We start from the raw sequence: 14,222 nt of genomic DNA, 5'->3' as shown, positions 1-14,222 counted from the left end.
AGAACAGGGGGTGCTCTTCCTGAGCCCCAGAACAGGGGGGGTTTGTGTCATAATAATGGCTGGCATTTACATGGAGCCTACTGTGCGCTACTTGGTCTTCCCAACAGTCTGGGAGCTGCTCTTACTAGGCCCATTTTGGAGGTGAGGAGACTGAGGCAGCCCGAGCTGAGCGCTCTCCCGGCTGGGTTTGCATTCGGGCTTTGGGCCCCGGCCTGGCCCTGCTCGGTGCATCTTACGGAGCCCGGCTCCGTCTCCGCGTCCGACCTTGGGGCCGTGGGAAGCGGGCCTCTCTCTCTCTCTCCGGCGGCCGAGGAGGTTCTGGAGCCCGTCCTCCGTCCCTGACCATTCGCCCGGCCCGGGAAGCTGGGGCCTCCGCCTGGCTCGGGGTTGTTCTGCGCCCCAAAGTCCTCTCCGTGGGCGGGCCCGGGGCCCGAGGGGCTGGGGGCCGGAGGCCGTTGGGGGACCTGGGCTTGCTTGGGCTCAGGCAGCCGAGAGTGACATCACACAGGTTTCAGGACGGGCCTTCTGTGGGCGAACCGCCCGACAAACCGACTTCCCGGTAGCCCGGGCTGCGGCAGCGGCTAGAATGAGTTGGGGGCGGCGAAGGCGGCCGCGGGCTGGTGTGCGGAGAAGGGGTGTCGGGGCCCCTCGAGCACGAGGCCAAGGAAAGAGCCCCTCGGGGCGGGGAGAGGCAGCGGCTCCCTGAGCCGTCTGTCAGAGCTCCCGAAGGATGGCCGGGTACCGGCCGCCCCGGAGAAGGGATCTGGTTCGTGTCCAGCCCCTGGTAATTCTACCCTCGGGCCGAGGGAGCTTCTCAGTTACACTCAGCCCTGCCTTGTCCCCATCAAAGGGGGCCATTGTTGTCGGGGGCGGGGGGGCTCGCCCGGATCTGTTTCAGCAGAGATGCCATATGGGAAAGGCCGTAATTCTCCTTTTCAGAACCCCGGGGTCTGCCCTGGGAAAGAGGCAGCTGGCTTCCCCCGGTGCCCTGGAGAGCCCCAGGGGATCCCAGAGGTCAGCCGGGCCCAGAACCCCCCTCCAGAGCCCGCACCCCCCGCTCCGCGGGCCGCCCCTTTGGATGAGCCTGGCTCAGTCTCTCCGCGGTGCTCCCCAGGCCCCTCCTCCTCCAGGTACTTCAGTAGCCCTCGCGGCCGGCCCGATTCATGCCCATCTGGTGGGTCCGAGGGACCATTTCCCCTCCTCCGGCGTCTTCCCCCTTCGGACCACTTGGAGCGTCCCTCTGCAGCCTTTGATCATGGTGCCATTTGTGGGTGATCACGGCGGTCGCTGAGGGGTCTGGGAATGAGCCGACAGTCTCCATAGCATCGGCTTCTTGGCGCTTTCACTGGCAGAGTCTTCGGCAGCTGACCTAGCGGTGCGCAGGGCTCGTCCCACGCCGAGGGCGCCCGGGGTCGGCGCTGGGAACACGGCCTTGACTTGCTCGGCCCTGACTGGCCAGGAGGTGACGGAGCCCGGAGAACGGCCGCATGGCCCTCCCTCAGTGTCCTCCCCCGTGGAGCGGGCCCCGTGCTTCGTGATTTTGCTCCCCGGGCCGAGGTTCCTGCCTCACGGATGGTGGGCACCGTGCTCCCCGGCCGGCCTGGCGGGCAGGACCTGGAGGACGGGGCTGGAGGACGCCCGGCTCTCCCCCTCACCTTGCCTGGTGGCTCCTAGCCTCCCCATCAGGCCGGGCGGGCACCTCGCAGCATGAATGGACCCCAGCCCAACTCCAGCTCCCTGCAGGATTGCGCTCCTCCGGGAGGGAGGACTCCCACGGGCTTCTGTTCTGCCGCCTGCCCACGAGCACCGCCTCGGTGCCCAGCGGGCTGTGTTGGGCTGTGGGAGCCCGAAGGCCACGGGCCTGCTCCTGAACGGCACAGAGGAAATGGTCCCAGGTGGAAGCCGCGTGTGTGATCCCAGCCGAGGACGGCCTCTCTCCTTCCTGGGATGTGGGTGCTTGGAACAGGAGCTGCTGAGAACCTGGGGGAGCCTCTCAGTGCTTGGGACAGCGGGCCTGGCAGGAGGGATGCCCGGGGGCCCTTTGAGATTCTGCGACTCAGAGAAGGAGCGAAGCAGGGGCTGGCATGAGCTCTCGAGGCTGGCGGAGGCCGGTGGGCAGAAGGTTGCACGTGGGGCCTGGGCTCGGATTCCAGCCCTCCTGGGCCGCAGCTTCCTTCAGACTCCACCAGGGCCCAGTGGAGGTTCCCACAGAGCACCGGGGATGAGGCCCGAAGGGACGCGGCTTGCCGGGATTTTGTTCTGGCCTTGGTCCTCCCGCCCGATTCTGGGCTGGCCCGAGCCGAGCCCCCCGAGGCCCTCGTGCACTTGCTGGCGTTTCTCCGCCCTCCCGCCGAAGCCGCCTCCCTCCCGCTTTTCTTGCTCGCCAGGCCCGGTTCCGTTTCAGGATCCAGGGGCCAGAAGCCTCGCGGGGGCTCTAGAGTGCCGGCATCCCTAACAGCCCCCCATGTGCACCCTATGGTTCGGAGCAGGACCGACCCTCAGAGACCCTCTGAGCCTCGGGCCACTTTTTCCAGCTGAAGAAGCAGGACCCGGATCGGGGCAGTGACCTGCCCGGGCAGGAACCGGGAGAACTCAGAACCGGGCCCGCGGACTCCATTCCGGTTCTTTCCTCCTCCAAGGAACATTTTCCTCCTCGGGGAAGAATGAGATTATTTAGGTCCCGGCCTCATAAATCATTGAGAAAATCGCACCAATTGTCAGTCCAGTCCCTTCCTTTCCCCCAAAGAAGTAAGAGGGGAGATGCCGGCCCAGCTTTTGGGGGGCCCCACCCCGAGGGGCTTTGTGGTCGCAGGTGCTGATGAGGAGTCATTTGCTTCCTTAGTTATTTTTAATGATAAAGACGCCGTGTACCGGGACATTGGATTCTTGCTGACCGTGACCCGGCCGAGGTTTGGCCCTTCCAGGGGTTGACCCAGACTCGTCTCTCCTACAGAGCCTGTGTCCTCCTGCCGGAAGGCGCCCCCGGTGCCCAGGGCCCCTGCGATTTGCCAAAAATTAAGTGTGACGGACGCTCCCCTGCTCGGGCGGCTCCCCTTGCTGCGGCCCAGCCATCCACGGCGGAGAGCGGGGCAGGCCCGGGGTCCGGGAGGCTGTGCGAGGGGCCGCCGCCGCCCATGAATGGTCGTTAGATCCAGGTCAGTGAGTTTGGGCGGCCGCGTTTCGTGGCAAAGTCTGAAAATGCAGATTTGTCTCGGCTCCCGGTAATGAATTCAGACTGCGCCTCTCGCCCTGACTGTGGGCCCGGAGTGGGCAGGGGACGGCCGGCCTCCCGCTCGGGCCGACGGAGAGGATGATGTCATCCTGCATTACCGGGATTAATGGTGTTTGTCATTAAGGAAAACGGCCATTTAGAGCCAGGAAATCTGGTATAATAACAGTCATGATAATAACGGCGCAGCCCCTGGCGGCCTAATCGCCCCGTCTCCGATCGCGCCTTCCCCATCGACAGCTGATCCCTTTGTATCGAGCCCATGATGCTTCTGTGCCCTGAGGCGGCTCACTTCTCAGCAGTTAGAGGATGCTCTGTTTTAAAAATGGAGGCGTCCAAGTGTGGTCCGGAGAGGGGCTTCAGGAAGGAGGGAGAAAGGAAGACCTGGCACAGAGGGGCTGCCCCGGCTTCCCGCCCCAGCAGTGGGACAGAGAAAGGAAGATCTGGCACAGAGGGGCTGCCCCGGCTTCCTGCCCCGGCAGTGGGACAGAGAAAGGAAGATCTGGCACCGGCGTCCCGCACAGACAGTAGGACAGAGAAGGGAAGATCTGGCACTGAGGGGCTGCCCTGGCTTCCCGCCCCAGCAGTGGGACAGAGAAAGGAAGATCTGGCACCGAGGGGCTGCCCCGGCTTCCCGCACAGACAGTGGGATGGAGAAAGGAAGATCCGGCACCGAGGGGCTGCCCCGGCTTCCCGCCCCAGCAGTGGGACAGAGAAAGGAAGATCTGGCACCGAGGGGCTGCCCCGGCTTCCCGCACAGACAGTGGGATGGAGAAAGGAAGATCCGGCACCGAGGGGCTGCCCCGGCTTCCCGCCCCAGCAATGGGACAGAGAAAGGAAGATCTGGCACCGGCGTCCCGCCCCAGCAGTGGGACAGAGAAGGGAAGATCCGGCACCGAGGGGCTGCCCCGGCATCCCGCACAGACAGTGGGACGGAGAAAGGAAGGTCCGGCACCGAGGGGCTGCCCTGGCAGTGGGACAAGAAGAAGATCTGGAGGCGTCTCAACAGTAGGACAGAGAAGGGAAGATCTGGCACTGAGGGGCTGCCCTGGCTTCCCGCCCCAGCAGTGGGACGAAAGGAAGACCTGGCACGAGGGCTGCTGGACTTCCGCCGCAGGGCAGAAGGCTGGCAGGGGCCCCCCGCAGTGGGAAGAAAGGAGATCGGCACCAGGTGCCGGCCCGAACGGTGGGATGGAGAAAGGAAGATCCGGCACCGAGGGCTGCTGGCCCCGACAGTGGGATGGAGAAAGGAAGTCCGGCCGGGGCTGCCCGGCTTCCCGCCCCACGAGGCAGGGGATGCGAGAAAGGAAGGGTCCCGGCACGAGGGCTCCTTTCGGCCAGCATGGGACAAGAAAGGAAGTCGGCACCGAGGGCGCCCGGTGTGGTGAGGGAGTCTGGGCCGGCCGTGCCCCAGCAGGACAGAAGATCGGCCTGAGGGCTGCCCGGCTCCCGCCAGAGTGGGCAGGAAAAAGATCCAACCCGAGGGCTGCCCGGTCCACGCAGACATGGGCGGAGGCCAGCCAGGTCCGCAGCCTGCGGACCCCCTGGGAGCCCGGTGGCAGGGGCCACCCGTGGGTCCTGGGCTGCTCATCGTGCCGCAAGCCAGGCGGCTGGCGCCCCCTTCCCAGCCCCCGAAAACCAGGGAGTTGCGGGCAGGCCCAGGCTTCCAGGGTCCAGAAGGCGGCTCCCTCCCCCTAGGCCAAGGGTTACCCGGGGGCCAGGGTTCCGGTGGCCGGCTCTTGCGGCCCCGAGGGTCCCTTCCAGTCAGCCTCGGAAACGGGCCGGCCTTCAGTCGGAGGCAGGAATGAATCCCCCGATTCCCAGAGTGGCCTGGGTGCCTTCGGAACCTTCCGTCTGCTGTTGCCAGCGGGAACTCCTCACTCAGGGCCTGGGCGCCGGTCCTCCGGGGCTGGCCCAGCCCCGAGCCGGTCGGCCGGTGCCCCTTCAGATCCCCGGTGGCCTAAGGCTGTCTGCAGGGGGTGGGAGGGGGCCCGAAGAGCCGAGCTAGTGCCGCCCCACTCCCCTTCAGCCTCTAAAGAGAGCTGGAGCTTCTCTCCCGGAACCTTTCCTTTAAAAGGAGTTCTGAGGAAACCTGGGCTCCGCCTGAACCTCCACGTCAGCATCACTTTTGGCTCCAGTTTTAGGGTCCTTAATTAACCTTCCGGTTTCTCTGCAGCGAGTTTTGGACTCCTGTAAAAGTGGAACTATTCTCCCTGGAACGACCCCGGGTTTCAAGCGGGCCGGAACCCACCTTCTGTGGTGCCCCGACCTGCCCGGGAGGTGGGGCCCTCCCAGGCCCTGGGCTTGCCCGCCCACATACACCCGTCTTCCCCTTAAGGCCAGGCAGGCCCCCGGCATCTCTTAAATTTTCAGGCAAACACAGGAAATGGTGGCTGTAATATTTCCTGAGCCCTAACTAAAAGGAGGAGACAGAATCGGCCGGGACCTTTTCCGTTAATGAGAAGAAAAGGGGCTTGCTCCCCCTTACGAGCACAACTGGGCAGAGATGAGCCCAATTCAGGGCTAGTCGGTATTCTGGCCAGTTTAAGAGTAGATAAACTGGGTGAATTTAATTTCTGGGAAGGCGGACCCTTTAGTGGCTCCCCCACCCTCATTAACTGTGCGTTTCCCCCGCTCGGGAGATGGCCCTATGCCGGTGTTGGGGCCCTGGGCTGGCGGCCCGCCATGCCCTCGCTTCCCCGGGTCCATGGTCCCCGGCCCTTGGCCGTTTCCACTTTTGCCCGATGGGAAGTTTGTGAGACGGACACCTGCTATCAGTGGCCTCAGGCGGTCCCCACGGGCTGCGGCTCCTCTGGGCTTTGGAGCCAATGGCGGACCTTTTGGGGAGCGTTTGTCGTGTCAGGTTGTTCGTTGTCCCGCTCTGGCCCTCGGCACAACCGGCGGGAGCCCAGGATAAGAGCTGGGCGGGCAGCTTTCCCTTATAAAGTGGCAGGGGAGGGAGCTGGGATCCCCTTCCCGACAACTGGGGTGGCCCGCAGGGATGAATAGGAAGCCCTTGACCCCAGGCTACTCTGGCTTCAGCCTTTCCAGGCCGGCTTTTGTGAATGGCGGTAAATGCCATTTTAGTTGAGCGCTCCGGCTCGGAAGGCTGTGGCCCCTGTTTGCTCCTTGACGTCCCCACCTCGTGGGTTCCACCCCTACCGGTCTGTTTGCCCGGATGCTGGTTGGAGGCCTTCCCAGGCCCGAGTCAGCCCCTCTCAGTGCTGGCGGCTTCCCCTCGTCTTTGGCTCCTTCCCTTCAACCGCTGTTTGGGTCGGGGGTTTGGGCCCACTCCCATGGCCAGGTTGCCGGCTGGGCCAATACAGGCGTGGGCGCCTGGTCTGTCCCTTAAGTTTGGCCTGGGGCTGCCTCATGGGGTTAGGGACCTTGCCCCAGACTGGAGGGACCCTCAGGTGGAGCTTGGCTTTCCTGCCCCAGGACCCCGTTTAGCCTCTTCCTCCTCTCCGGGGGCCCAATCATTGGGGATGGTGTTGGGGCCCCTTTATTTAGTCAGGGTCTGTTCTGTTTGCCTCCTTTATTTGGTGATTTGGGTGCTTCATTAGTTTATCTGGTCGGGGTGGGAAGCCCACTGCGGACCCCACTCAGTCCTTTTGTTGGTTCTGTTTGGGGCATTTCCCCAGGCTGTTGGGAGTTCCCCACTGGCGTTGGGGAATTCCCCAGTTGGTCGTTGAGCCTTCCTCCGTTCTGTTGGGCCCTTCCCTCCAGTTCTTGGTTCTGTTTGGGGCCTTCCCCGGTTCGTTGGCTTTGGGCCTTCCCTCATTCCCTGCGGTCTAGTTTGGCCCTTCCCCCAAGTTCGGTTCTGTTTGGGTCTTCCCTCAGTCTGTGGTTCTGTTGGGGCCCTTCCTCCAGTTTGGGTTCGGTTGGGGGCCCCTCAGTCCTTTTGGGCCCAATCCCGGGTTAAGCCGGCTGTTTGGGGCCAATTCCCTCAGTTCCGTTGGTTTGTTTGGGCCTCCCCGTCTGGGTTCTTTGGGGATCCCCATTCTTGGTTCGTTTGGAAGCTCCCTCTAGTTCTGTTCGGTTCTGTTTGGGGCCCATTTCCTCCAGTTTGGTTCTGTTTGGGGGCCCTCCAGTCTGTTAGGCCCATTCCCAATTTGTTGGTTCTGTTTGGGGCTCCTCAGTTTGGTTGTTTGGGGCCCAGGGTCAGAGTTCCACGGATCGGAATTGGTTTCCTGGGTCGTGGCAGCTCTGGGAGGGCGGCAAGGGCGAGCCGGGGTTGGGCGCCTTGGGAGCCAGGAGGCTGTTCCCCAGTTGGTGCTCACGTCTCCTTGACCCCAGGCGCCACGGTCCCAGTTCGTGGTTCTGTTTTGGGCCTTTTTCGTGGGTTTTTGGGCCTCCCTCCCGGGCGTGGGGGCCCCCTTTCCCCCCCTAGGGGCCAGCGGGGGCTCCCTCCGGGGTCGGGGTCCTGGTGGCCCACCCCCGTTCTTTGTTGGTTTCCTGGGTTTGGGGGCACTTCCCCCAAGTTTGGGATTCGGGCTGGGAGCCGGTGAGGTTTGGGGGGGCCCCCCTTTGGGGCCCTGTTTGGGGCCTTTCCCCAGGACCCTGGTTTTGGGCCCCTCCGGGTTGTTTCCGGTCCCCGTTGGGGCCCTCTCGGGCCCCGTTGGTCTGGGTTGGGCCCCCCCTCCCCTCGGGAGGTTCCGGTTTGGGGGGCCCTCCAGTTAGGTCCCCGGAAACTTTTGGGGGGCTTCCAAGTCGGGGCGGGGGCCCAATCCCTCCAAAGTTGTTTTTTGGGGGCCCTTCCCCCCCAGCGGTGGGACCCTCCAAACCTGTTCTGGGTTTGGGCCACTTCCTGCCTGTGGGACCCCGGGCAAGGCACTTAACCCCAATTCCTTCAGGGAAAAAAAAAGAAAAAAAAATTGGGGATCATAGAATTTGACCTGAAGTGTCTCAGAAGTGTCCCGTCCGTCCCTCTGCTTTGATGGGGCCTGATGGGAAGCCACAGACAGACCCAAAAGGGGCCCCAGCCTGGAGCCAAGCCCGCTGATTGAGGAACCTGAGGCGGGGGCTCACAGCTTGAAGTCCTCAGCAGCAGGTTCTCGGGGACCTCTGAGGCTCCTGCTTAGTGCGCCGGGAAAAAACCGAGACCCGGCCGGTCGGCCTGGTGTGGGGGGCCAGACGTGGGGCTTCCGGGCTTCTCCGCGCTCCCCTGGCAGGAGAGAGAGCCACAGACGTCCCGTCCCGGGGCAGGGCTGTCCTCCGGCCTGTGCTCCCGCCGCCCTGGAAGGGGGCCCCGAGTGTGAGCTGCTGCGCCTTAGGAATCGGGCAGAACCGAGCTTTCTCCGCCCCAATCGCGCAGGGGGTGAGGGCGGGGCGGCCTTTCTCCCCTTCCCTGACCGGGGCTGGGGGCGCCCGCCCCTCCTCAGGGGAGCACTGACCTCCCGGCGCGGCAGCTGGGGACGGAGCCCGACAGTGACGCCGCGCTTGTTGCTCTGCTGGCGGTGGAGGCTCGGGCTGTTCGGGTTCGGTTCCGTGGAGCCTGGTCCGGGAGAGGGGCCGCATCCCCCCAACTCTGGCAGGCCGGTGTGGATCTCGGTGGGTGGTTCCCACGGAGCCGGCCCTGTCGTCGTGGCTTTGGTGAGCAGGGTTGCTGACGCTTCAGGACACGATCCCGGCGGAGATTCTCGCCTGAGTCCCGTTATGTGCCGGGGATTTCACCCACATGGGATTCAGAAAGGGGGGGGGGGTTAGCAAGCTTCCCAGGAGGAAGTGAGGAGGCCCAGGGGTCCCCCCACTCCTGCCCCCTCCGGTTGCAGATGGGAAAACGAGGGGTCTCCCCATGTAGGAAGCGAGAGCGCCAGGCCCGGCCTCCCCACCACTTGTGCCCCCAGTGACTTGGCCCCCACCGGCTATTTCTGGTTCTTGCAGCGTGGAGGGCGGCCACGGCCAGCTCTGGGCCTCCAGGTCCCACCACGTTTCTCCCCTTCAGGAAGTAAGCGTTTGGGTGACAAATCTACGGGGTTATTTCTTGTTATTGTAGTTTGTGGAGCAGCAGGAAGAAGGAGGTCGGCCACTCAGGGGCAAGAAAGCAGGTGGCCAGGCCCGAGGGAAGGATGTGCCTGGGCCGGCCCTCGGGACGCCCTCTCCCAGTCTCTGCAAAGCTGGACAGAAAACCAGCTGCGTGTGTTGGTGTCCCGTGAGGGGCTTCCGTCCATGTCAGAGAAGCAAGAAACCTCGTCACGGTCCGGGACTCGTGGCGGGGTCCCATGGCTTCTGACAGCAACATCGCTCATCCAGTGGGATCTGCCTCCATGCGGATCACACTGCGGCCTCTGGGGAGGGGGCCCTTCCGGGGAGACGTTCGGAGTCAGGACCCCCAAGCCTAGAACCCCCCCCCCCACTGCCGTCGCCGGCCTCATCTGGCAAACAAGAGGGCCGGACCCGCCTCTGACCGCAGCGCCAGGATCCTGGGACCATCCTCAAGGGGTCCTTGGTCTGGAGATGGAAGTCGCCCCTCAGCCCTTTCCTTCGTGCCCGGGTGGCTCCTCGGCCAGGGAGGGCCGCTGCGTTGGAGGAGGAGTTGTTCTCCCCCACTGACCCAGGGCCTGGGTGCAGGAAGGAGCCGGGGCCAGGTGAGGCACCTTAGTTGGGGACGGCCCCTTGCCATTTCCTCTCAGTGTTTTTAACTCGACACGTTCCAGAAACAGGAGCATTTCCACCTAAAAAGAAACCAGCCACGTGTTTGGAAAGTCCGTCGTATGCCCGGCACGGGCACCTCAGAGAGGCGAGTTTGTGCCCTAGATAAGGGTTTCTGGGGACACGTCTTTGAGCATCGGGGTCTTTGGGGCCCCTCAGCAGAGCCGTGTCAAACCCAAGTGCCTGGTGGCTGGGGCTGGACACAGACCTGCATCCGTCAGCTTCCTGGCCGGACACGCCATCTGGCCTTTGGGATGGACGTTGGTCAGTTCTCGGCCTTGCGTCAAGTTGTTTTCTCTAGTGGTTCATATACCTCTTCCTAGCTCCCTCTGTTTCCATCCCTAATCATTGGGTTCCTTCAAGGCCTCCAGCTGTCCCTGCCGCTGCTTCCCATGACTCTCTTCCTTTTTGATCTCTTTGGGGTATAGGCCAAGTAATGGCATTGTCTTCAGAGAAGGTGATCCTATATATTTATGACAAGAGCAATAACAATATTATAAAAAAAAGTTATTGCTATATATTTTCTAACAATGATAGCAATAATCACGTATAAATCATATTATTCCTATGTATTCTAATCAGTTCCAAGTTTATCTTGGATATTCGATCTTTATAAGAGACAAAGAAAGTTTCCTCTACTAATTTTAATTGCATTTAAATGTATTTGTGCAGTAGCATTTCATCTCTGTTCCTCATTTGGTCAGGAACTTGCATTATCCGTAGCTGCAAGAAGTATTTATTTCCCTTCTCTTTTCTTTCTAGGCTGATAGGTTGGGACGTGTTGGTCCAGACATAATTTATCCCAGATGATTTCCTTGCTTTCCCAGCAGTTTTTGGCAGCTTTGAAGTATTAACCCTAGTTGTTGGGATTTGTTGAACTGTATCTGGCAGAGGTTTGGTTTTGCATGCTGTGCATCTCCTCTCTATTGACCAACCTCTTTTTTTTGTCAATATGAAATCATTTTTATTAGCACTGATAGTATAGATTGAGACCTGGTTCACATAAGCAGCCTTCCTTCTCATTTTTCATTATTTCATTATCAGAGACGTCTCTACTCTAAACACTCATATGGATTATTTGTGCCTGACCTGTGGTGGAGCCCTTGAAGCTCCTATTGATCTGATCAGCTAGTCAGACTCACCACACCTTGACCCGGACACGGCCATGTCACCCTGGTCTTCTGAGCACAAAGGATCTTAACCAGTCATTTTTTTCCCATACATTTTCATTAGGAGATTTTTGACTTCAGATAAATTCTGTTGTTCTTGTTCTTGTATCTCTGCAGACTAACAGTTCGGTTGCTTTGATCGGAATGGCAATGAATTATGAAAATTAATGTAATTATTTTCATGTCTGGTATAACTCCAACCTGGTTATACGAATACAGAAGCACTTCCTATGCTTCATTTGTTCGTTATTATTACAGTGTGCCAGAAAGTCTGCCAAATGATGAGGCTACAATGGTTAAGCAAGCCAGGCAGACCCTGGGCTCACACTGCTTAGTCTGATTTTCATAGGGGAGGATAACATACAGAGAGTATAAGTTGGAAAGCTCATGGGAGGGAAATGAAGAGCAGGGTAGGGTATGACTAGTTTATGGCCAGGTAAAACCGTGATCTTTGAAATGTGTTGCTGTAAATTCTTTGCTAATGTTATTCATTATTTTGTGTCAGTATTCATAGGCGGTATTGTTGTATAATTTTCTTTATCTGCTTTGTCTCCCCATGGTTTTGTTAACAAGATCATATATTATACTTGGTAGGTTTGTCTCTTTGCAGCAAGTTTATGGAAATTAGGTAGTTGGCTTATTTTTAAACTTAATTTATATATGAATGACCCCTGCTAAAAGTGCAGTTTGAGTTGAATCAGGAATTGTTTCATTTATGTTAGACACATATGAAATGATTCCTTTTATATTTCTATTTATCAGTTATTATCTAGATGTAGATAGCGTCTTTCTTCATGTATCCTTAATAGTTAATTTGGGTATTTATAATAGTCTTAATAACTTGTCATTTCAAAGCCAATTTTAAAACTATATTGCAACCTTCTCTTGGGTTTGCTTTTTTCACTTTTCATTATTTCGTGCATGTCATTCAATGCTTTTCTAAGATCACCGAGCTCATAGCACAGTAGTATGCCATCACAATCATATACACAATTTTGATCAGTCATTGCCCAGCTGACGGGCATCCCTGCAATTCCCAGTTCTTTGCTGCCACAAAGGGAGCTGCTATCAATATACTAGAACATAAAGAAATAGACCGAGTGGTGGTGTTATCTAGGTAGTTTAGTAACTCTTTAGACATAATTTCAGTTGGTTTCTTAAGAAAAGGACAAATCCAGGAACTCCAATCCCAAGCATTTATTAAATTCCCACTTTGTGCTTAGTTCCCTGCTAGGTTGTATATAAAGACAAAAAAATAAGATAAAAAAGAAATCCTCCCTGGCTTCTTAGGTGATTCAGCTGAGACCGTACTTTGGTCAGGTGACTCTCCCCACCAGAGTTTCAATGCATCTTACTTTTATTGGTTGTTTCTATAGTTGTATGCAAACTTTGACTTCTCCTTTGGAATTAGAAGTCCTCGAAGTCAAAGGGGGTGCAGGATTGCACCCTAAGCAGGAAATAGCAGATGGCAAGATATCACAGATATTGAGCCCCGCTATGTGGGCAGACACTATACAGAGTACTGGGGGTATGCAGACAAATGGGAAGCAAACCCCTTAAGAAGCTTACATGCTAAGGAAGCGATGGCAACGAGGAAGACTCCAGAACTCAGAATTCTGTAGCATTTAGGGTAAGGGGTGAGGGCTTATTTTGTAGAGCCTGGCACCCTGTGAGGGGTGGGTTTGCCCACTGGGCAGGTTGTCTCGAGCTCAAACCCTCGCTTCCCTTTGTGGTTCCATGAGAAATGTTTGTTCATATAATTCAGCTGTGGGAATAGAATTGGAGGGGGAATGTTTTGGTGAACACAAGAGGAAGAGGAGTTTTTTCACAGAGAAATAGCAGTGTGGAGTGAGCTGCAGGAGGAAGGAAACATTTGCATCTCTAAGAACACACATTTTTGCTTTGGGTCTGGAGCTTCCCAGAGAGACCCTTCCTTTCTCCATACCTTGTGGTGTCTCTGCAGGTGAAACTAGGACTTGGAAACCTTCTGATGTCATTGGTCATGAGCCATTGGGGAGGGCCCCGTTCACTCTTCCAGGCTGGAAGGGGGCCGGCCAAGCTGATCGGATTGTCTCGTAAAGGAAGTCTCGGAAAGACTTCGTTCCAAATCATGTCTGCAAAGTCACGTACTTAAGAAGGAACAAAAATACATGTGGTGTTCCCTTTTGTTTTTTCTACCATGAGAGCAAATGATAGGGGATGATGATGAAGATGATAATGATAAAGAAGATTCAGGATAAATTCATCCAATCCCAGCCAGGTGCTGACTTCATCATTCTCAGAGAGCATTGAGGAGGGGTATGATTCTGTTTGGCAATTAGTTTAGGCTTCTAGTTTGCAGTGCAGTGGGAGTTTTTTTTGTTTTTAGCCAGAAAAGTCAGAGCCCGGCTAGCACTGTCCCAATCTCGTCCTTCTCCCACGGCAGTTAACTGTCTCGCCGTCACCAAAGTCCCTCTGCATGTTCTTCTATGACCTGCTGGGTTGACGGCCATGCTTCGATTTTACCCTCACACGCTTCCCTTCTTTCTCCTTAACGCTTTTTCCCTTTGAACTGACACCATTTTCCGCACCCTGGTGTTTCCATCGCATCCCACACGCTGCGTCCCAGATTTGTTTTCATCGTGCTTTGCGCCATTTTTGATGTGCCCCGTGACGCTGTGATGGGATTTGTGCCCTGTGATTCTTGGAGCACACTTTTTCCTCCATTTCAGAGCCATTTCACGGTACCATTTGACGGCTTCGGCAGGGTGATTAGTGTGCTTACGTTCCGCTGGTAGAATTTAAGGCGCCCGCTGATTTTGCTGGTCTTCAGGAGTGGACGGCCTTGTCCAGCCAGGTTTAGAGAGGATTCTTAATCAACTGTGAGTTCAGCTCCATTCAGAATGTCACGCCCAACTCGGCGGTCTGTGGTGCCGTAAGTTTATGATAGATGAAAACGGGCTTCCATGTTAATAGAGGTTAATTCAGCAGACTTGACCCAAGCTTCTCTCCATTGTGTAATTTCACATTCTCCAGGAGAGGAGCCAAAAAGATGCCGAACGGTCACTCGGTGGCTTCCGTGAAATAGCTTCTTTTTGTTGAATTCCACTTTGGGAGCCCCTGGATTCGCTGAGTCCCGCAATGCGTGTCATTGAGTGCCGGGTCTTCTTGTACGTCCTTTCCATTAAATCCAT

Source organism: Sarcophilus harrisii, chromosome 2, assembly GCF_902635505.1.
Source record: "Sarcophilus harrisii chromosome 2, mSarHar1.11, whole genome shotgun sequence".
NCBI classification, from domain to species: Eukaryota; Metazoa; Chordata; class Mammalia; order Dasyuromorphia; family Dasyuridae; genus Sarcophilus; species Sarcophilus harrisii.
The sequence above is the reverse complement of the archived record's forward strand: the minus strand, read 5'-3'. Positions refer to the sequence as shown.